The sequence below is a fragment of the Meles meles genome, chromosome 2 (genome assembly GCF_922984935.1).
Source record: "Meles meles chromosome 2, mMelMel3.1 paternal haplotype, whole genome shotgun sequence".
Taxonomy (NCBI): domain Eukaryota; kingdom Metazoa; phylum Chordata; class Mammalia; order Carnivora; family Mustelidae; genus Meles; species Meles meles.
The window spans coordinates 17,768,736-17,791,753 of NC_060067.1; the positions used below are offsets into that span (position 1 = coordinate 17,768,736).

General features: G+C 35.1%; 2 pseudogenes; one reads left to right on the forward strand and one right to left on the reverse strand.

The window, feature by feature from the left end:
• Window positions 1-9,204: 9,204 nt before the first annotated feature.
• LOC123936796 lies at window positions 9,205-9,898 on the reverse strand (annotated as a pseudogene).
• On the forward strand, window positions 9,897-17,323 carry LOC123936797 (annotated as a pseudogene).
• Window positions 17,324-23,018: the final 5,695 nt, after the last annotated feature.

Consider the following 23,018-nt stretch of genomic DNA (forward strand, 5'->3'; position numbering starts at 1 on the left):
ATAAAGTCCAAGGTGGATCAGGCTTCTGAGCCCAGTCCAATTAGCAATTGGGTTGCATTTACTGTTTTCCACATCAAGGAGACCTATGTGCCAGAGAATTTCCAGAAATATCTTTCAAATGAAGGGAGGTTAAGAAACAAAAGGTGGAATGTCTGAATTTGTCCCCATAACCTATACATGGGTTTCTGTTTCAAGAATGTGACAGTTTTGATCAAACTCAAATTTAGAAATACCAGTGAGTATCAAAGATGAAGTTTTTGTTGGTGGTTAGTAACTCATAAATAGGACTATATGCTGTTACTATGGTTGGAGAGAGAAAGAGTGAATTGTTATGATGGAAAAGAATAAAAAAGCAGTCTAGGACTTGACGATAAGAAGGTGTCACTTACGGAACATGACATATATTCATTACCCGATTGAAAACAATCTTTAACTGTCATCTAGACCAGTGCTTTCCCAACTGCTACCAGTGTCCAGGGCTCTTCAGCTGTTAAGAGGAGGCAAGGAAGAGGGTGCTGAGTGATTGGGATTTCTCATATATACTTCAAAGCCCAAAGCAAATCCATCTTGATCAAAATGATTTTGTTTTTTTGTTTGTTTTTTATTTTCTTTTCAGCATAACAGAATTCATTGTTTATGCACCACACCTAGTGCTCCATGCATTATGTGCCCTCCATGGGGGAGTTGGCTCCCCCAACCTCCCACCCCCCGCCCCTTTAAAACCCTCAGATTGTTTTTCAGAGTCCATAGTCTCTCATGGTTCATCTCCCCTTCTAATTTCCCTCAACTCCCTTCTCCTCTCCATCTCCCCATGTCCTCCATGTTATTTGTTATGCTCCACAAATAGGTGAAACCATATGATAATTGACTCTCTCTGCTTGACTTCTTTCACTCAGCATAATCTCTTCCAGTCCCATCCATGTTGCTACAAAAGTTGGGTATTCATCCTTTCTGATGGAGGCATAATACTCATAGTGTATATGGATCACATCTTCCTTATCCATTCGTCCATTGAAGGGCATTTTGGTTCTTTCCACAGTTTGGGAACCGTGGCCATTGCTGCTATAAACTTTGGGGTACAGATAACCCTTCTTTTCACTACATCTGTATCTTTAGGTAATACCCAGTAGTACAATTGCAGCCACTTTGGAGAACAGTGTGGAGATTCCTTAAGAAATTAAAAATAGAGCTTCCCTATGACCCTGCAATTTTGTTTTTTATTAATTGTATGTGGGTGGACTTCCAAGAAGAATTTTACTTGAAGGAAACAGTCCATAGCTATAAAAATCTAGACAGTATTGAGCTAGATCGGTGGTCTCTTCAAATATTAATAAAGATTTGGTTATAATTGCCATGTCATTATAAATATTATATGCATTATAATGCATGTATATCAGAGATTTTTAAAGGATATATGGCATATTTCACTTTCAATTATTAAAGAAGGTGTTAGGTCTCATTAAAATCAATATTAATAATATTTTAATGAAAGAAATGTGACTGATTCTGCATCTCTATTTTTATCAGTTTTATTTAGAAATTTGTGGCTTAGCAATTTATGAGCTTTCTTTAATGTATTTCATAACGGCATTTAATAACTTACATACCCAAAAAAAATACCATGAAATAGAAACAGATCTAAAAGGAAGAAGGACTTGGTGGTTGTGATGACATTATGCTGGTCAGCATATTTAACTCAGACAACGAAATGTTCACAGATTTTTATTGAAAAGTTGCTAATAAATACTTGGGAACTAATGGAATGTTTGTTTATTTGTTTAAGTGGTTAGTAAATTGACTGAAATCTCTCCTGAATCTTTTCATTTAGATTTTTAAAGAGATAAGACATGTATATTTTCAATAATCTTTTTATTTTTATGTGCATTATAAGAGATTGTTAAGGTATTACGAATCTTATTATAACTATAAAACTCATGTAACAGGCACAACTCCAAACACCTGTTTTCAAAATGACGCTGTCCATGGCACAGGTTTCTTTTGAAAGCATTAACTTTCCACTCATTGTAAAAAAGCTACTTTTATGTTGAAAGAACAGAACTTTTATATTTATTTTCAATTTTATAACAGTACATCCGTAGGTTATTACTAATAGTCTCTTGTCATTCAACAAAATGTCAACAAACTCTGAGCAAAGATTGTTTGTAATAGAAAAATAGATAATTCATCTTTAACTTTGACAACCTTTCTTTTAGGGACTACATGGAGGTAACTAGTAAAATGTTGGGATATATAAGGTTTTTATGAAATTTTAACAAAAACATAATACAATTCTACAATTCAAATGGGTTTTATTATAACACTAACCATATTTGGGATATGTGGTATTCAAATATAGTATATTGAAGAAGTTGAAGGCATATGCCAGTGAAAACAAAGTTACAAAGCCTTTGCCTCCCTGAGAACACATGCTCTATGAAATGAGTGAGAGTTCCAATGAAAGACATGTATTAAATTGCAAAAACTAAATGCTGCCACGATTTAGGTTGAAAAAAAAAGGCAATCTAGTGTTTCTTCCTGTACTTATACAAAACATATAATACGCACACTGATGCATATGTTTCCCACTGTGTAGACGACAGTATTCTGCCAACAGTCTGTACCTATTTGATTGCTGTTAGAATTCAGCCTATATGCCATTACCAGAGAGAGTAAATCTCATTAGGTCGGTGCTCCAAAGTCTTTACGTGCTCCCCCTTGGCTACAGATAATGTGCAGATGACTCACCATGGCAATCATGGCTCCTATTTTCATATCTGAATCATCCTCCCCATGTAATCTTCCCCAGAAAAATGAATTATATGCATTGGTTATATTAAAACTTTTAACTGGATTTGGCCTGTTTTCCCACCTTAGGATTTGTGCTATTTTAATTCCTTCTGTCTTTCTCTTACAATAATTACTGCTTCTACAAACCCTGCTTCCTTCAAACCCACCACATCCTGATTCTTTTCCTCGTTTATATCCCCCTGAATTAGAACTAACAATTATGTGTATGTATATGCATATATTCATGGCTGTGTGTATATGTGTTTCATCAGCACAGTGGGTACTGACTTGACAATGGGAATGAGTTCTTTCTCAACTACATTAAGGGGCAGGATCATGCCTTGCTCATGTTTATACTCTAATATCCCTGGATCAGCTGTAAATAAGGAATAACTTGTCAAATTCTTAGCTTTCTGTCAATTCAGCATCAAGAATAATATTAAATGGTCTTCCCATATTATTTATGTTTTTTCTAAATTGTTATTTTATATATATAGTTATTTTGTATAATGTTAATATTGCTTTTATAATTTAAAGCTGTTTTTATTATTTTCCTAGATGAATTATAGTTAACATAAGAAATTACAAATACTTTTATAATAATGTAAGATCATAAAGGAAAAATGTATAAAAATTTTTCATTATAGTAGTATTTATACACATAATGAGGAAAACATCTTGTACCATTTTTTTTTTTAGTATATGTGCTGCCGAAGCGAGCACAACATCTTGTACCATTATTACTAAGCATTGATAGGTTCAATGCCCAATTTTACTAGTTATCCAAGCACATAAAATAAATAAACACTGAACTTGACATTCCAGATACCTACTTACAAAATCTTGGAAGATAATAACGTATTTTTTAAAGCCATTTAATAAACATTCACCTACATCTTTTTTATGAAATAAGTTTTTTTCAATTAAATTGGAGAAGTGAAAATGGTTTATGCTTTTATTTGATGTGAACCCTACATGTCAGAGTTAATTCAAGATAACACAAAGAAATAGACTAGCTTTAGGGTATTTTTTTCTGATGTATAACTTTTTATTATAGTAAATATTTCTTTATTAAAAACTCAAGTTATCTGTTGATGGAAAGCACATTAGATTAACAGCAGACATTGAAAGCACTACTGTAGATTTTTTTTTTCTTTTAAAGATTTTATTTATTTATTTGACAGAGAGATCACAAGTAGGCAGAGAGGCAGGCAGAGAGAGAGGGGGAAGCAGGCTCCCTGCTGAGCAGAGAGCCCGATGCGGGGCTCAATCCCAGGACTCTGGGATCATGACCTGAGTTGAAGGCAGAGGCTTAACCCACTGAACCACCCAGGCACCCCTACTACTGTAGTTTTTAAATTGAGTTGTTACAAAATACTTCACTGACGAGTACTGAATTTAGAGAATTGCTTAAGAAACCCATAAAGAAGGTGTAAAGAAGATGTGATATATATATGTAATATATAATATATAAACATATAATATATAATATATTTATAATTCATATATTTACAATCATATAACCACATATAAATATGATATATTATAAATATATCTATATTCATATTATTTTCATATTCATATTTTATTCATATAAATAAAGTGCATTTATTTTCATATTACTTATGTTTGTTTATATCTATATTTATAGTATATAAATTATATCTATTACATGCATTATATATTATATGACATGTTATATATTATAAATTTTATATAAAGCATATAAATTTATATTTATATAATATATAAAATAATTATATTATATTATAATTATATAATTATAATTATATTATACATATAATATATTTATATTCATGTAATGTATATTTATATTTATATGCTTTGTTTGTTATATTATATATTTATATTCTATAAATTATAGATATAATATAATATATACTATGCGATTATAAATTATATAGATTTATGTTTATATAATATAAAACACAATTGATACATTTCTAATTATACAATTATTTATCATATATAATATATAATGGAAATAATATTTTAAAAATTTTGTTGTGTCATAATTTTTTATTAAATGGTACTTTTTATTGACTATTATTATTATTATTTCCCATTGACTTATTATTTCTAAGGTCAGCAACTAACGTTTTGAAAAGCAGAAACATACGAATGAATAGGAATGGAATATTTGGCCTCAATAGGGGGGTGCAGTTGTCCTAGTCAAAGGTTATCAAAATGTTTATTTGACCAGAAAAAAAAAAAAAGATTTATTTAACATGAGCAGTTGCTTCTGGGTTTCTTGAATCATTGATGACTATAAAATGAATCTTTGGGGATTTACTGCTCAGGATCTGAGTGCTAAAATCTTGGTCTTAACTTCTTCACCTCTCAACACTGAATGTGCCTGTCTGAAAAAAGAATATCCCTAGAAATATTAGTAAGCATGTAAGAAGGCTTTCTGAAGCTGCTCTATGTGTCTCTGTGTTGAAATTTACTAAAGTAATTTATGGTTGAGGCAAATACTTTAGTTTTTCTGCATTCTCAAGAGAAGATTAAAGTGTACAATATGAAAATGGTGAGCGTAGTGTTCCTATTTTCCTACTCAAAATTTCAAAACATTTAAAATGTATGTAGGCATCCTGCTCCAGAGGGAAATATCAGAAAACTTCTCCTTGGTATACTTGATTTTTTCATTATGTATCTTTTAAATAAGTATCAATTGACTGTTGAAGGTAAGTCACTTACAGGCTTTAATTCTGAAGCAAGTCTCATGACCTGTTTTCAAGGAGCACCAATCCTAGTGGAAGAGATAAATGCAATGACCACAAATGTGTGCAGAGTATGTGAACAGAAAGAGAAGACAGTGATTCCAAACTGAAACTGGTTTAAATACAGCTTCCCAAAGGAAATGTCAGATTGAATTTCAGTAGGTGAGCAAGGATTATTTATTTAGACTTAGAGAGGAAAAGAAGTTATTCCAGAAATAAAAGATAGTAACGTTGTATAGAAGTACTGAATCACTATAGTGATTCACCTAATTTGTACACCTGAAATTAGTATTAAAATGTTAACTGGAATTTTTTTTTAAAGATGTTATTTATTTGACAGAGAAAGAGAGAGATCACAAGTAGGCAGAGAGGCAGGCAGAGAGAGAGAGGGAAGCAGGCTCCCCGCTGAGCAGAGAGTCAGATGCGGGGCTGGATCCCAGGACACTGAGATCATGACCTGAGCCAAAGGGAGAGGCTTAACCCACTGAGCCACCCAGGCGCCCCAACTAACTGGAATTTAAATAAAAACTTACAAGAGGGGGTGCCTGGGTGGCTCAGTGGGTTAAAGCCTCTGCCTTCAGCTCAGGTCATGATCCCAGAGTCCTGGGATCGAACCCCGCATCTGGCTCTCTGCTCAGCAGGGAGCCTGCTTCCCTCTCTCTCTGTCTCTGCCTGCCTTTCTGCCTACTTGTGATCTCTGTCTGTCAAATAAGTAAAAAACAAGACAAAACAAAACTTAAAAAGATAACAAATGCTAAAAAGAAAAATATATATATACCTGGGGGGTAAAATAATGTATACCTGGGGGGAAACCAAGCTACTAAGGGGCTTCAGAAACATAAAATGCAAGGCACCACATGACTAAAGACAGGTCTGAGAAATAGTCAGAGGGCATATCATGGACACCATTGAATGTTATGTAAAGCTCCCTATAAAAGGTAGAAAAGTCATTGAAAATCACTGAGTGCTTTTAAATTGCATCTGAGAAAGATACCTTGTGGCTTTATAAACTGTGAATTTTAATGGAGAAGAAAGAAAGCAGGAAGACTGCTAAAACAGACAAATAAAAATAAAGCCCTGGTGTTTTCTATGTTGGTGTTTTCTTTTTCTTTTTTTTTTTTTTTTAATTTATTTGACAGACAGAGATCACAAGTAGGCAGAGCCGCAGGCAGAGAGAGAGACAGAGAAGCAGGCTCCCTGCTGAGCAGAGAGCCCAATGCGGGGCTCGATCCCAGGATCCTGGGATCATGACCTGAGCCGAAGGCAGAGGCTTAACCCACTGAGCTACCCAGGTGCCCCCTATGTTGGTGTTTTCTGTGTGTGTGTTTCTAAAGAATTAGTTGTTGAACAATCACCAGCACATGACAGCTGTATTCCACTGGTGACATTCAAACACTGTATTACTATAATCTTCATAAACTTTCCGAAGTAAAATAGACAATGTGATATTCAGAAAAATCTCTCCATGCCTCATAAAACTGTGTACATGCAGTATCAAATTAAGTGGCTAATTGAAATCAGCCAAGAACATGCACCTCCTAGCTTAAACTAAAATACACATAAGTTATAAAATTGAAAGGACTTCTATGTATAATCTGTAAAGTAATTGCTTTCTCTACCAAAATTACTGCATTCAACAAGGACAGAAATTATTTTCAGTCATGCTAGTCCATCCAGGGACCTCGACTCTAATCCTGTCACTTATGTCTCAATACTGGGAACAAGTTTCTATTTTTTCCCAGAGGTTGTCCTATGTCACAACCACTTTCATAAATCTCTGCATAAAAAAGTGTTATCAAGAAGGAAAAAATGTCAGTAATTTAAAAGTCACCTACAAAATGACACATATATATTTTGGTGTCCAACATTCATACAAATGTTTTAATACCTAAACTATATAAGTATGTATCTGCAAACAATATTTGGCAGCATTTCATACTTTTTAAGCTTTGTATAAATTGTACCACAGCTATGTTTCCTTTGACAACTTGACTTTTTCACTCGCATGCTACAAGATTTATCCTGGTTATATCACAATTTATTTATTCACTTTCCTATTGATGGACCTTCAGGTTGATTCCACTATTTCTCCATTACTAACTATGCTAAATTTTTTGAAGATGTTACCCCACGCACATGTATGAGAGTTTCTATGTAGTTGATGGTAAAATGACTGTTGATTTCTAGGGTATACACATCTTATATTTAGTAGCTCCTCCCAAAAATTACATTTAAGTAAAAAAAAATCAAAATATTATATCAAATGAAACATAATAACACATTAAGTAAGCCAGTTTGTGAAGTACCATGTTACATGTTGTGTTAATGTTTTACATATTATCTCCTTGAATCCTCCTAAAAACTAGGGCTCAGAGTGATGGTACTATGTTGGGGGTTTCACAGTCTGAAATTGGTTGAGTCATGACTAGAACCCGAGTCTGAGATCCCAGACCTCTTTCTATTTTGCCTAGTGGCCTAATCTGCCCCAACATTCCCTACACTACATTTCTTTGGAGAAAAATGGAAGAGGAAAGTCATTTGAAAATCTCACAAAGTACAAAAGAGAATACTGATATAGAAATGAATTTTAGAGGATAAAACTGGAGAGGTTCTGGTTTTAGAGTCCAAGGGCACTGGTTTTAGAATCAGACAGATCTTAATAAAATTTCCTGTTCCATTAGTCGGATGAACTGTGTGAATTAGGGAAAACTGATCATTCTGGGCCTCAGTGTTATCCTTTATAACATAGTTGTGAGATTAAATATGAAATTGCCAATAAAGCCTCGAGTGCAGACTCAGGTAATGAGTGCTCATTAACAGGTTAATATTATTGTTACTGCTGAAACGTGAGCCAGAAAAAGAATTGAAGAGAATACAAATATCAATATTGGTTTCTTCCCAAAAGCAACTTGCAAATGAGTCAACAATAATACTTTCAGACATGGGTTTGACTTTGATAATCTTTCACTAAGGAATCCTTTGTTTTTTAATGTATATTTTTAATATTAGAGAGTTTTATCAGAAAATTCTCACCCTGGAGCGCTTGGGTGGCTCAGTGGGTTAAAGCCTCTGCCTTCCGCTCAGGTCATGATCCCGGTCCTGGGATCGAGCCCCGCATCGGGTTCTCTGCTCAGCAGGGAGCCTGCTTCCCTTCCTCTCTCTCTGCCTGCCTCTCTACCTACTTGTGATCTCTTTCTCTCTGTCAAATAAACAAATAAAAATCTTAAAAAAAAAAAAAGAAAGAAAATTCTCACCCTGACCTGATATACCATGTGATGTGGTACTGCCATTTATTAAAACCCACTAGAAATAGATTTGTTTCCAATGTGGTCCTTGCACAAAATATATAAAAAGCAACTTCTGGTTTGATTTGTGTTCCACCCCTCGGCATGCCAAAGTATCCCACCAGTAACGAACTGTAGTACCCATTTTACAGACGGGAAACTGAGGCACCAAGATGGCTGTCGCATCAGTGAGTATACTGTGCAGTGGCCGTTGAAGCTGCCTTTCTCTGCCTGGCCCAGGTGGGAAGTTATGGTGGAAAGGCTGATGGGACGGTGGGGGCAAGACTGTTTGGTATCTTCCCCAACCCCTGAATCATCTCAGGAGCTCCTGAAAGTCAGGAAGGGACAGTCTTTGGAAGAGACCAACTCCACCACGAACCTAAGAGGTTAGATTAGGTGAAGGGCCAGTGCTTCTGGTCGAGGCAGCCTGATCTGCAGGCCTCCTGGGAGACTTCACTGTAGTGATCCTCGTGGACAGCCAGGGTTGCCTCCCAGACGGCTGTCTGAAATTCTATGATATTCCAGTAGCAGTTCGTTGGCCGGGGAACTGAGGGCACATGGGAGCAGGAAGCCATCCCAGATCAGGACCAGGAGCTCATCCATGCACGGTCTGCTCCTCTTCTCCAGCTTCTCCCCATGTGGTGCAGCTCGGCCCCAGTGGTCCACCTCCTGCTCCTTGCTCAGACTGTCAGGCTGGGCCCTCTAGAGGAGGCAGAGATAGACACGGGTCACCTGGGCCATCAGGGGGTTTTGTTCACCCTCAGGATGTCAAAGAGGTTGCTGATAAAGGGGACATAGCGAACACATCCCTGCAGGGACAGGTCTCACAGCTGCTCCCAGGCCTGGTACTGCTGCAGCGAGTTCAGTCCCCGCCAGAAGCCACTCTGACCTATGTGCTTGCTCTCGGCTTGAATGATGTTCCACTTCTTTGCTGAACACACAGTCCTGCAGAGAACTGTCCACAATCACATTAGCCACTTTCTCCAAGTCTACGGCATCTGGCTCTTTGAGTGCTGTCTCCAACAGCTGCGGAGTCTCTGCATCAAAAGATAGGATTTTACAGTCCTCTCTGCCAAGCTCTCCCATGACCCTCCAGCCCCGGCAGCTCTGTACTCAGGTGGGACACTATAATGACAGTTCCTGCAGGATCGTTGTCGCCCGGCTTGCTGGGCAGGGGGCGTGTGTCCTGCTTTCCGCGCTCTGGCTCTTGGTGCCGCCCGCTCACCTTGCCACCGCTGAGGCCATTTCCCAGCACGGTGCTGGAGCCTGTTTTATACATTTTTGTTTTCTGCTTAATTTATAAACTGAGGCTGAAAAAAAAGAAAGGATAAGGAAATGAGGAAGGATATAGGACTAACCAGCTCTGTATCACCCTGAAACAAACAAGGCACTGTGACTAAAATGAAAACAAAGTCACTAAATCAAATTGTAATCAAATATTATAAATCTTACCGCTTATGTGAACGTTAAGAACATTGTTTTGAAAATTAGTAAGAAAAGAAAGATTGACGAGGTGTGATATTTGCAAAATATTACATAAGAAGAACTCGTCTTGCTTGGTATTAACACATGTAAAAGGAATTTTCCGGCAGTGAACCATGAAGTAGAAGCAATATGGGACAAACTAGGAAGTGATTATCATAACTCAGTATCTTCTTCTGCCCCCAAAATTGATCTCCAAAGTTTAACATTCTGATAAATGCTTTCACTCCTACCTCACAACCATTAATCATTCCTGTTACAGGTGGTATCACTGTCACTTTCCCACAGACAACTCTTCTCCGGTCATGTCCCTGTCTCCAAGCAGCACTAACACGACTTGTTGGTTCTCTTTGCTCACTTACAGCAATGAACTGAAGGTGAAGCAAAGCTGCTGTTGATAATTGGCAAGATATATTCAAGACTCAGAAACCTGCTTTCTGGATTAAGACATCCATCAATGTCTTAACCGTCCTCCCCATCTGTCTCCCATTTAAAAAAAAAAAAAAAAGTATCTGAGAGGCAGGAACTTTTGAATCTTTGATATTTAGAAACTTACATATTTCACAGAAAATCATTTTAGACCTTTTCCCTGATTTCATTGTCATTGAAATTTTTTAAATGAATCGGCACTGTGATCCTGAAATTTCTACTTCATGCAATTTTAATTTACTATTTAATACTATTTACTATTTTTTATTTTATAGTATTTTATGTTTCTATAAAAGAAATAAGGGAATCACAAAAATGATTAAATTTTTCTTCTACTTATGTAAATCATAAATCAAATGAGCATAGTTTTATCAAATCCCTGAGTGGTATACAGGAGAATTTCTTAACTGTGCCCTATCAGTAAATAATAGCCACACACATGCGCACACATATGGACGAACATACACACAGCCATGAGACCATAGCAGAAGGTTTTCAAAAGGGTCGTGAAGCAGAGAGTTTCTTTTCACAGATGGAATATATTTGAGTAACACTCTGGTTTAAAAGACCTTATTGTCAGCGGCACCTGGGTGGCTCAGTGGTTTAAGCCGCTGCCTTCGGCTCAGGTCATGATCTCGGGGTCCTTGGATCGAGTCCCACATCGGGCTCTCTGCTTGGCGGGGAGCCTGCTTCCCTCTCACTCTCTCTGCCTGCCTCTCTGCCTATTGTGATCTCTCTCTGTCAAATAAATAAATAAAATCTTTAAAAAAAAGAAAAAAAGACCTTATTGTCATTCATATTGCTGTGTTTACTGAGAAGGTAAAATAGATTTCAGTATTTTCACCTAGTTTTAATAGCAGTAGTGCATGTTATTTTTATGGAACTTTATTATTCATAACGTATCTTTGTAAATGTCATTATTTATGATTCTCACAACAACTAGGAAGTAGGCAGTGTGGGATTATTCTTTATCTGTAGATGATGAAACTGGGATTTATACAGTCATGTGGCTAGTGGCCAGTAGTGCTAAAATAATAATCCAGTCCCTCTGATATTCTCATATTACTGCTCATTTTCCTTTATCAAATAATCTGTTAAACTCCAGTGACCTTTAAAAATACTTCTTAAATCAAAATATATAATATTTAAAAGAATGAGAAAATGCAATATGTCAAAATGAGAACTTGTCAGGCACCAAATGAAACACCTGAATCCAGAGATGAATGAGATAATATTCAAGTTCTCACCAACTTTAAGTTCTAATAGAAGGGAAATTATATTTCAAGAAATAATTATAATACAACATATTTAATGAAATCTCGCTATATAGAATATGTGTCATAGTAGCAGGAGATGACGATTGATGCATACCAGATCTTAGATCATGGAAAGCCTTAAATGCCAATAAAAGGAATAGATGATTTGTTTTGTTTTGTTTTTTTCCTTACAGGTAATAAATACAAATGGAATATAGGAAGGATAATAACAAAATAAGACTTGTATTTTGAAATTTCATATCAGCAATAATACAAAACATGAATAGATGATAAAATACAAGTCTTAAGGGAGGATGTTAAAGGAAAGTTGTTTCATGGCATCTGACCATTCTGAGTTTGAGGGGCATAGGGGACAGTGAATCACAAAACCCTAATGAAAGCCTGAACTAGGAAGAAAATGATTACTGAGAGATTGGCCTTAATAAAAATAATTGCAATTCTGAAAATCTACCAGTTTCTGGAATTTTTGTGTTGTTTTTCTTTTAAAGGCAGAAAAAAGGGGAAGAATTTCAGGTAGATTCCTCAAATGCCAAAACTACTTGCAAGTTTCAAGTTAACCATATTTAACTAAAGTTATCATTAATAAATAGCATTTATAAAATAAAAATTATTAAAATAAAAATATTAAAATAAAAAATATTAAAAATAAAAAAAATCTATCATTAATAAATATCATTTAATTCTGAATAGGACACAATGGAACGGGATCAGTTACTTAGGATCCTTTTTATAGGAATGTGTTTTTAAAAAGAAATATAATTAGACATTAAGAAAATATGAATCATATTTCCCTACTTCCATTGGTAGATTATAATCAGCTGGGGCTAATGTGTGACAAATGAAAAACAGTGGATGGGACTTTCTTTACCATAAACAAGTATTTAAATTTGCAACATTGAACACTGAGAGTATGGTAAAGTACCCATTTAATATTGTCACTAAGATGCCCAGTAAAAAATTGAAAAATACAGGAGTTATTAGATCCTTCATGACACCAATTAAGACAGATTAAATTTCCTTTTCATTTTCCGTACTCCAGACCTAAATGATCCAATTTATATAAGATGCATCTGTGTTTAACTATGAATAAAAAGAATATCATACAACTGAAATTTTTGCTGCCTAGACAATAGTACACTGAATACCTTATAGTTAGCTTTTTACATGGTAAAATGTAATTCTCTCAAAGATAGAAATATGATTGTATTCTGAGACTTTAACTGGTTAAAATAAATTTTACTTAAAGGATACCATTAGCTATCTATTGTAGTAGGAACAAGCTATCTCTCTAGTAAAGTTAAAATATGAAGAACTTGAAGTAGAATCAAAACATAACCATGTATAATACACTTTATATGTATAAGAAATAAATTAAGGGGAGGGGAATGGCCTATCCTGAAGGAATCTATAGCCCACTGTGTTATAAGGATGACTGATTAATTGTGCAACTTGGAAACACCTCAGATTTTCTATAGATATAGGCAATTAGAAAAAGTAACATGGTAATGGGTTTCAAGTCTATTGCAAAAATGACTAACATGATCAAATGTATTAATATTTTCTATCTTACCAAGTTTATGTATTATACATAAAGATGAAAATATTATTTTAGTTCAAAGCTATGGTATATTTTCATTTATATAGATGAGGACATATATAACAAGGATTCTGAAAATTCCATTGACTAGTTTCCCATTAAATTTTAAAACTACTGAAAACAGATTTCAAATTTTTCATGCAAAAACTTATCACCAATGGTCAGAAAAAGAAGCTATATTCATGGGATTTTATATAAAGAAAATTCTGCATAATAAAACTTGAATTTTTTAAATAAACTCACATACATAATTGAATTTATTGGAGTCCCAGTCCCAATACTTACTATTAATGAGTGATTAAACTTTCCCGTATTTCTCTAAGATTAATTTTCTCACCTGTTAAACAGGAATAACAATAATATAGACATTGAATGGTAGTTATTAGATTGGAAAGTATAATATCAACCAAATCTCCTCGTACATAAACACTCTCAAAACAGACAGAAAATGTAGGTGATTCACTGTAGAGTCTTGTTCTGTCATAGAAAACACACTTCCCTTCAGACAGATTGTAACGAACAAGTTGTGTGATCCCATGATATTTCCTTTCTCTGTCAAGCTTTTCCCCATAAAACCACATGAGCAAATTAATCACATTCTTCAAAATTCTGCTCAAAATTTACTTTTTCAATGTTTATTCTGAATTGTAAAACTCACTTTCATAATTATTGTACCAGTGTGAGTATTATACTTTCCAACCTAATATTATAATTTTCCACCCTTAGTGTCCATCATACCTCTTAAGTTGGCCTATTGTTTTTCTTTTTTCAAGAGTAGTAACCTCCTTTTAACATACAATATGTCTGTTCATTATATATCTTAATTTTTTTTTTTTTTTTAAGATAGAGTCTGACATGAGGCTTGATCCCAGGACCCTGAGATCATGACCTGGACCAAAATCAAGAGCTGACCACTTAACCAAGTAAGTCACCCAGGCATCCCTATATTTATTAATTTTTATCTGCATTTCCTTCTTAGACTGTAGACCATAGGAAATGAATATGAATAATATGAAGGGACGTAATAAATTAGATAATTCCTGATTCTAAGTAAAGATGTAATTTTCCATGAATATTACCTAAAATAGAGGAAAAAAGGAAAAAAAAGTCCCTATTCCAACATTTATAAACAAGCAAACACCAGAATGATAAAATCTCCTGGAGTCGGGGGGAATGGGGAATAAGGCATACTAATCTCCTTTGAAATTGTTACCTATCCAATAGTCACTTGTGCAACATTACTAGGTAATTCTAAGCATTTTACCTAACTCACTGAATTGCCTTTTGAAATCTATTTCTCTCTACATCATTATATTTAGAGATTTCATTTAACATGTCAATCTCTCTTATCCATATAGTTGTTCAGAAGACATTTTTGTTAAAGAGAATATTAGAAGTATTTTTAAGACAAGAACTGGGTGTTTGAGAATAAGATACAATGTTATAAAAGGCTTTAGATATTCAAATGCAGAAATTCATATTTCTCTGCCTTTCCAACTCATCTGTAGGGTGTAAGATCGGTAGTCTCCTTGGATTCCATGGAATTTATTTTATTTCTTTTTAGCGTAGTGATATATCTCAGATATGCATCCTCCTCACTTTGAAAGGATACCACTCCGGGATGTGCTTTGCATTTACATAATGAGGGAAGAGGAACACTTAAAATTGTTGGGGAATCTCTGTTTAGGACTCTTTTTCAAATATTGCATTTAAGATGGTTACACTTCTTATTCCTGACCCTTTCACACTGGTTTAGTGTACTTTTTAGGCCTGGAAAAAGATTAGCTTTAGCTAAACCACAGACATATTTCTTAGAGATATAAATGTTTCATAGAGGTCCCAGAACTGACAGATCTGAATCTCTTTATTCTCTGAAATCTGACAGAATTCAAGTTCAAAGACATGGGAATACAAGGCACAGACTGTTTTATTGAGAATAACAAAAAAGTTGATCTGTTTAGTTTATATATGATAACTATATGATCATTGAAATCTAAAATAGCTATTTAGACATTTTAATTTCTTGAGTTCAACTAAATATAACCAAGTTTACAAATTAATATATTTTACACACAAAAGCTTGATTTAAAAACAAAACAAAACAGAAAACAGTGAATGCCTGCTACACAGAAGGTGCATCTGTTGTTCCCAGAGAATGAAAATTTGAGTAGAAACAATCCTGATCCTCAAAAAGTTTACAGTTTTAACAAATTAAAACAAATTTAGGTTTATAGGGAGTACAAAACAGAATTACCTAATATTGACTGTACAGGTTGCACTTGATAAGACATTGAAGAATCTTTGTCCTTTTGCTGAATGACAGAAAGTGTTTCTAGCTAGAGTAAACAACATAGAAAAGGCATACAGGCATGAAGTTGTTCAGATTATGAGAGGATTTCACGGGAGATTGTTTTGAATGGAACTTTAGTGTCATGAGACACTATAGGTAAGAAAAAGTTGGTAAAAGAAAAGTGAGAGAATTGTTTAAAGCCATAAATTTTCTTAATCTTAAATGACAAATTTAAGAAAATAGATTTTACTGTATTTGCAAGGAAAATTTTGGAAGCATTTGAAGTGTCATTGTTTAAAAGGATTTTAATTATTTTAGAAAGAAATGTAATAATTAGAGACTGGAATTTAAAACTTAAAATGGGGCTTTCTGCCCCTCCCTGTGTGACAGACAGCTGCATCTTCTGGTGCAGAGCCAGCCACATCCCCAAGTCATAATGGTGAAGGTCGGAGTAAACAAATTTGGCTGTTTTAGGTTCTTAGTCACCAGAGCTGCTTTTAACTCTGGCGAAGTAGACATCGTTGCCATCAGTGGTTCCTTCACTGGCCTGAACTACATGGTCCACAAATTCCAGTATGAGTCCATCCACGGCAAATTCAACCACGCGGTGAAGACTGAAAAAGGGAAATCTGTCATCAATGGAAAACCCTCTGCATCCTCCAGGAGCAAGATCCAGTCAGATCAAATGGGGCAGTACTGGTGCTGAAGACGATGTGGAATCCACGGGGGTCTTCATCAACATGGAGAAGCCTATGGCTCACTAGAAGGGTGGGACCAGGGGGTTATCATCTCTGCCTTTTCTGCTGATGCCCCCATGTTTATGATGAGTGTGAAAGCATGAGAATATGATAACTCCCCCAATATTGTCAACAATGCTTCCTGCACCACAGCCTGTGTGGACCCTCCAGCCAAGGTCATCCAAGACAAGTTTGGGACTGTGGACAGAGTCATGACCACAGTCCATGCCATCATTACCAGCCAGAAGACCATGAACAGCCCCTCTGGAAAGCTGTGATGTGATGGCTAAGGGGCTACACAGAACATCAACTCTGCCCCTATTGGCACCAGCAGGGCTATAGGAAAGACCATCCCTGAGCTGAATGGTAAGTTTATGGGCATGGCCTTCTGTGCCCCTATCTCCAATGTGTCAGTCATGCATCTGACCTGCTTCCTGGAGAAAGCTGCCAAATATGATGACATCAAGAAAGTGGTGAAGCAGGCATTGGAGGACCTCATCAAGAGCATGCTAGGCTATACTGAGGACCAGGTTGTCTCTTATGACTTTTAACAGTTAACCCCACTCTTCTACATTCTATGCTGGAGCCAGCATTGCTCTTGATGACCAATTTGTTAAGCTCATTTGCCAATATGACAAGGAATTTATCTATAGCAACTGGGTGGTGGACTTTATGGTCCACATAGCCTCCAAGGAATAAGAGCTCCCTGAACCACCAGTCCCAGCGAGAGCAAGAGGAAGAGGAAAAGAGAGACCATCAGCTGCTGGGGAGTCCTTACCCCAACTCATCCCCTAACACACTGAAAATCTTCCATCCTCAATTCAGTTTCCATCTCAGACCCCCTGAAGAAGGGGCGGGACTCAAGGAACCCTCCCTTGTTTCTTACCATCAATAAAGCATACCACATCCATCCTAAAAAAATAAATAGAATTTTACATGGATTACACGATTACATCATTACCTACATCAAGGTACTGATAGTGATGATGATGTCACATTTTTCATCATTGACACTCTTACGTATAATTTACTCAAAGTTCAGTCCTTGAATGATATTCTTGGTTCATAAACCGGTCACTGAAATCACTTTGAAGATACTATATTCCTGATTTCAGGAAACTAGAGCCATAATTTGGATAAATACTCATGCAAGGAAATGACACTGAGCCATTAATCTAGTGCTAAAGAAAGCCATTACCTACCTTATGTTAGGTAAAGCTGTATATGAATGGACTAAGAACAGAGTTTCTCAACTGGAATGATGGTAATTTTTTTAAAAGAGTTTATTTACTTATTTGGCAGACAGAGATCACAAGTAAGCAGAGAGGCAGGCAGAGAGAGAGGGAAGCAGGCTCCTGCTGAGCAGAGAACCTGACACAGGGCTTGATTCCAGGACCCTGAGATCATGACCTGAGCTGGAGGCAGAGGCTTACTTAACCCACTGAGCCACCCAGGTGCCCCTCAACTGGAATGATGGTAATTTTTAATGACAGTTTATAGATCTGCAGTATGAAATCAGAGTTAAAACTCATTTATTGAAAAATATCTTGTACGATAAAATAAAAAATACATGAAATCCTTAGGACTAAGCCAAGCAAAACATAATCCTTAAGGACAAGTAGAAAGTTTGTTCAGAGTGATTAAAGGAACTCTAAAACAAACAAAAAAACAGAAGAGACAAATAATTGTGAAGAAAAAAACTATGCTTATGATTATGTCTCAAAGTGTAAAATATCAATTCTAAAATTGATCTATAGATTCAATATAATCCCAATCAAAAGACCAGCATAATTTTTTTGTGGAACTAAACAAGCTTATTCTAAGATTTAAGAATAGCAAAGATCATTCTAAGAATAAAAAATAGAAGAACTAACTCTACCAGATTTCCAGACTTACTATAATGTTATAGTAATTTAGGCAATGCAGTAGGCAGAACAATATTCCCCTAAAGATTTCCATGCTTTAATTCCCAGGGATGGAGAATATGTTATTTTATATGGTAAAAGGTATTTTGTAGTTGTGATTAAGTTTAAGAACCTTAAAACAGGAAAATTATCCTGGATTATCTGGGTTGGCCCAAAAAAGAAGGAGGTTTTTCTGAATTATCTGGGTGGGCCAAATCTAATCAATGACTCATACAAACAGGAAAAAAGAAAGAAAGACAAAAACGTGAGGTAAATGTGACCATAAAGGAAGAGATATGAGAAGTTAGTCTGAGACAGACTCAACTCAATATTGCTAACTTTTATCTATAGATTGTTACCGTTTTATAGATCTATAAAGAGCTAGAGATACATCTTTATAGATGGAAGCAAGGATTGCAGGTAGCACCTAGAAGCTAAGAACAATTCTCAGTCCTATAATCAAAAGAAAAATGAATTCTGCCATCAAGCTAAATAAACCAGAAAACAGAGTCTCTTCTAGATACCCCAGAAAGGAAGGCAGTCCTGCAACACTTTGAATTTGCCTAATAAGACAAGTTTCATATGTATGACCTATAGAACTGTAAAAGAATACAGCCATTTCATTTATGGGAAAAGGAGGAGAAGAAGAGAAAAGACTGGTTCCAATTCTGCATGGAAGGAGCTCAGAAATCACTAACCTGTCCTAACAAGTAAAAGCTAAACAGAATAAAATATCAAAAAATTTTCTTGACTCTGTAAGAAAGTGGAGGACACAGGGCAAACTGTTACAACCAGGATTGCAGTGGCACACAGATGAATACAGGGAAACAGGACTTACCAGAGTAGGGAATTGTGAGTAGAAACTGCCTTTGGGAACAGTACCTAGGTAGGAAAACTTGAACTATGATTTACTAACTGCTGAATGAAGCCTTGGTATAGATGATTCTGAGAGTTAAAAACTCCAGGAGGACCCAGTCATAGGAGGAAGGTGAGTGGCACATTTACTAATTTTAACCCCAACAGCTTGATGAGGTTCTTATTGTAAATATTAGAGAAAAATTCCCTCTTGCTTCCAACAAGAAAAGGGAAATAGGAACCATTTTAAAATATACCAGAACACTGTTCTTAACAAGGCCTGCCCTCATGTGAAACTAGTTAGCCAAAGCCTAACATTGGGAGAGATATTATCAGAACCTAACTGACTGGGAGTGGGGAACTATTCAACTCCAGCTGGCCCTAACCTTCCACATGGAGGAATGGGAATATCCAACTTCAGCCCCTTCTAGCCTTCCTTTCCCCACTAAGTGGGAAGAAAAATCTGAGGAACTCTTGTGAAGTTCACTATCCAAAGGAACAAACTCACTAAAGACTGAGACCTAATCATAGGACTATAGAATGATTCTTTCCCCTGACTCCTCACCACCACATTACTAAATACCTACTTATAACAACTACTTTCACGGAGGACATCACGTCCAGCTATCAAGAAAAAAATCACAACACATAACAAAAAGCAAAAACAAACAAACAACAACCAAAAAAAACCCCTGCTACACCTTAAAGGCACAGAGCAAGCATCATAATCAGACATGGTAGGGATGTTGGAATTATCAGACCAAGAATTTAAAACAACTATGATTAATATGGTAAATGCTCTAAAGGATAAAGTAGATAACATATAAGAGCAGATGGGCATTGTAAGCAGAAAGATGGAAATCCTAGAAAGAACCAAAAGAAGTGTTAGAAATTAAAAAAACAAAAACAAACAAACAAACAAAAACTGTAACAGAAATGAAATAAGTCCTTGATGGGCTTATTAGTAGTCTGGACACAATTGAGGAAAGAATCTCTGAGCTAGAGGACATATTAGTAATAACTGTGAAAACCAAAAAAAAAAAAAGAAAATAAAGGCTGAAGAACACAAAATAGAAAGTTCAAAAACTGTGGGACCACTCCAAAGGTATGCAGATAACGGAAATACCAGAAGGAGAAAGAACAAAAGAAATATTTGAAATAACAATTACTGAACATTTCTCCCAAATTAATGTCAGACACCGAACCACAGATTCAGGGAGCCCGGAGATCACTAAGTAGGAAGAATTCTCCTTCACCAAAACAAGCAACAAACAAACAAACAAAACTATATTTAAGCACATCAACTTCAAACTACAGATAATCAAAGATAAAGAAATCCTGAAAGAAGCCAAAGGTGGTAAAAAACAATCAAACAAAACAAACAAACAAACAAAAAAAACACTAAAAAACAATATTATTTATGGAGGAATAAAGATAAGAATTCACCTGATGTTTCAGAAATCATGCAAACAAGAAGAAAATGGGATGAATTATCTAAAGTGTTGAGAAGAAAACAAAACAAAAAGTGAACCCCCACCAATCTAGAAATTCTACCTGAGAAGTTAACCTTCAAAAGTAAAGAAGAAAAAAAAGAGAAATTCTTAGACAAAAATTGAAGGAATTCATTTTCAGTAAGGTAGAAGAGAATAATACAGATCAGAAACTTGGATCTACATACAATAAGGAAGAGTATCAAGGAGGGAATAAGCAAAGGTAAAATAAAAGGTTTTATTTTTCTCATTCTTTATTGAGCTAACAGAGAAAAGTTTGTTCAAAGTAATATTAATAATTACTTGACTATGTATGTTTATGCATATATCTTATGTATGTATACTTGGTTATGCATGCATATATAAAAGTAAGATGAATGACAGCAATGGTATGAGAGATCAGAGGAAGGAATTAGGATTATTTTGTTATAAATTATACTACCTGTAAATTGGTAAAGTGTTATTTGAAAGTGAACTTGAATTAGTTGCACAGGCATACTGCAAATTCTAGGACAATTTAAAAAAATAAAAAAGGAAGTATAATTGATATGCTAAGAAAGGAAAGAAAATGGAATTACATAATATGCTCAGTTAAAACCATGACAAAAACATGGGATGCAGAAAAAGGAACAAAAATAAATAGAAAAGAGCAGTGGATGTAATAAATATATCAATAATCAATTTGCATGTCAACAATCTAAACACACCAATTAAACAGCAGAGTTTGTCAAAATGGATAGAAAAAAAATTTAAGTGTAGGTTGTCTTCAAAAAACCCACTTTAAATATATGGACCATCTGGATCAAAAGTAAATGGAAGGACAAAAAATATTGTATACTAACACTAGTCAGAGTAGGAGTAGCTCTTCAGACAGAGCAGACTTCAAAACAAGATAAGTTATCAGTAATAAACGAGGAAATTACATAATAATAAAGAAGTGAATAATCCAAGAAGATATAAGAATATTTGAGGTGTATGTGTCTAAAAAAAAGTCAAACTATGTAAGGTAAAAACTGATATAACTTCAAGGAGAAATAGATGAATCCACTGTCATTGTTGGTGAGTTCAACAACCTTCTCTCAGAAATGGACAGATTTAGTAAACAAAGATCAGTAATAACCTAAAACACATCTTAGATCATTTTTAAAAATAAAAAATCATACATCTATTCTATATAAAAAAAGAAACCTTAAAAGCTCCAAAAAAAATACTAGAACTGATAAATGAATTCGATAAAGTCACAGGATATAAAATCAATGTACAGGAATCTATAGCATTTCCATACACTAATAATGAATCAACAGAAAGGGAAATTAAGAAAACAATGCCATTTAAAAATGCACCAAAAAAAAAAAAAAGAAAGAAAGAAAGAAATGCTGAGGAAGAGGAATAAACTTACCCAAAGAGGTAAAAGACATGTGTTCTTAATGTTATAAAACATTGATAAAAGAAATTGAAATTGACACAAAAAAATTGAAAGAAATTCCATGCTCATGGGTTGGAAGAATAAATATTATTAAAATGTCCATACTACCCAAAGCAATCTAAGCATTTAATGCATTCCCTGTCAAAATACCAAAGCATTCTTCATAGAACTAGAACAAACAATCCTAAAAATTTTATGAAACCACAAAAGACCTCAAATAGCCAAAGCAATCTTGAAAAAGAAAAACAAAACAAAGTATCACAATTCTAGAATCCAAGTTACATTACAAAACTGAAGTAATCAGAACAGTTTGGTACTGGCACAAAAATAGACACATAGATCAATAGAACAGAATAGAAAATCCCAAAATAAATCCACAATTACATGGTCAGTTAATTTTTGATAAAAGGAGGAAATAATATACCATGAGTAAAAGAGAGACTCTTCAACACATGGTGTCAGGAAAACTGGACAGCTGCATGCAAAAGAATAACACTGAACCACCGTCTTAGCACCATATGCAAAAATGCAAAGTAAATTAAAGACCTAAATGTGAGACCTGAAACCATAAAAATCCCAGAAGGAAACACAGGCAGTAACCTCTTTGACATCAGTTGCAGCAACATTTTTCTAGATATATCTCCTGAGGCAAGGGAAATAAAAGCAAAAACAAACTATTGGGACTACATAAAAATTAAAAGCTTCTTCACAGCAAGGAA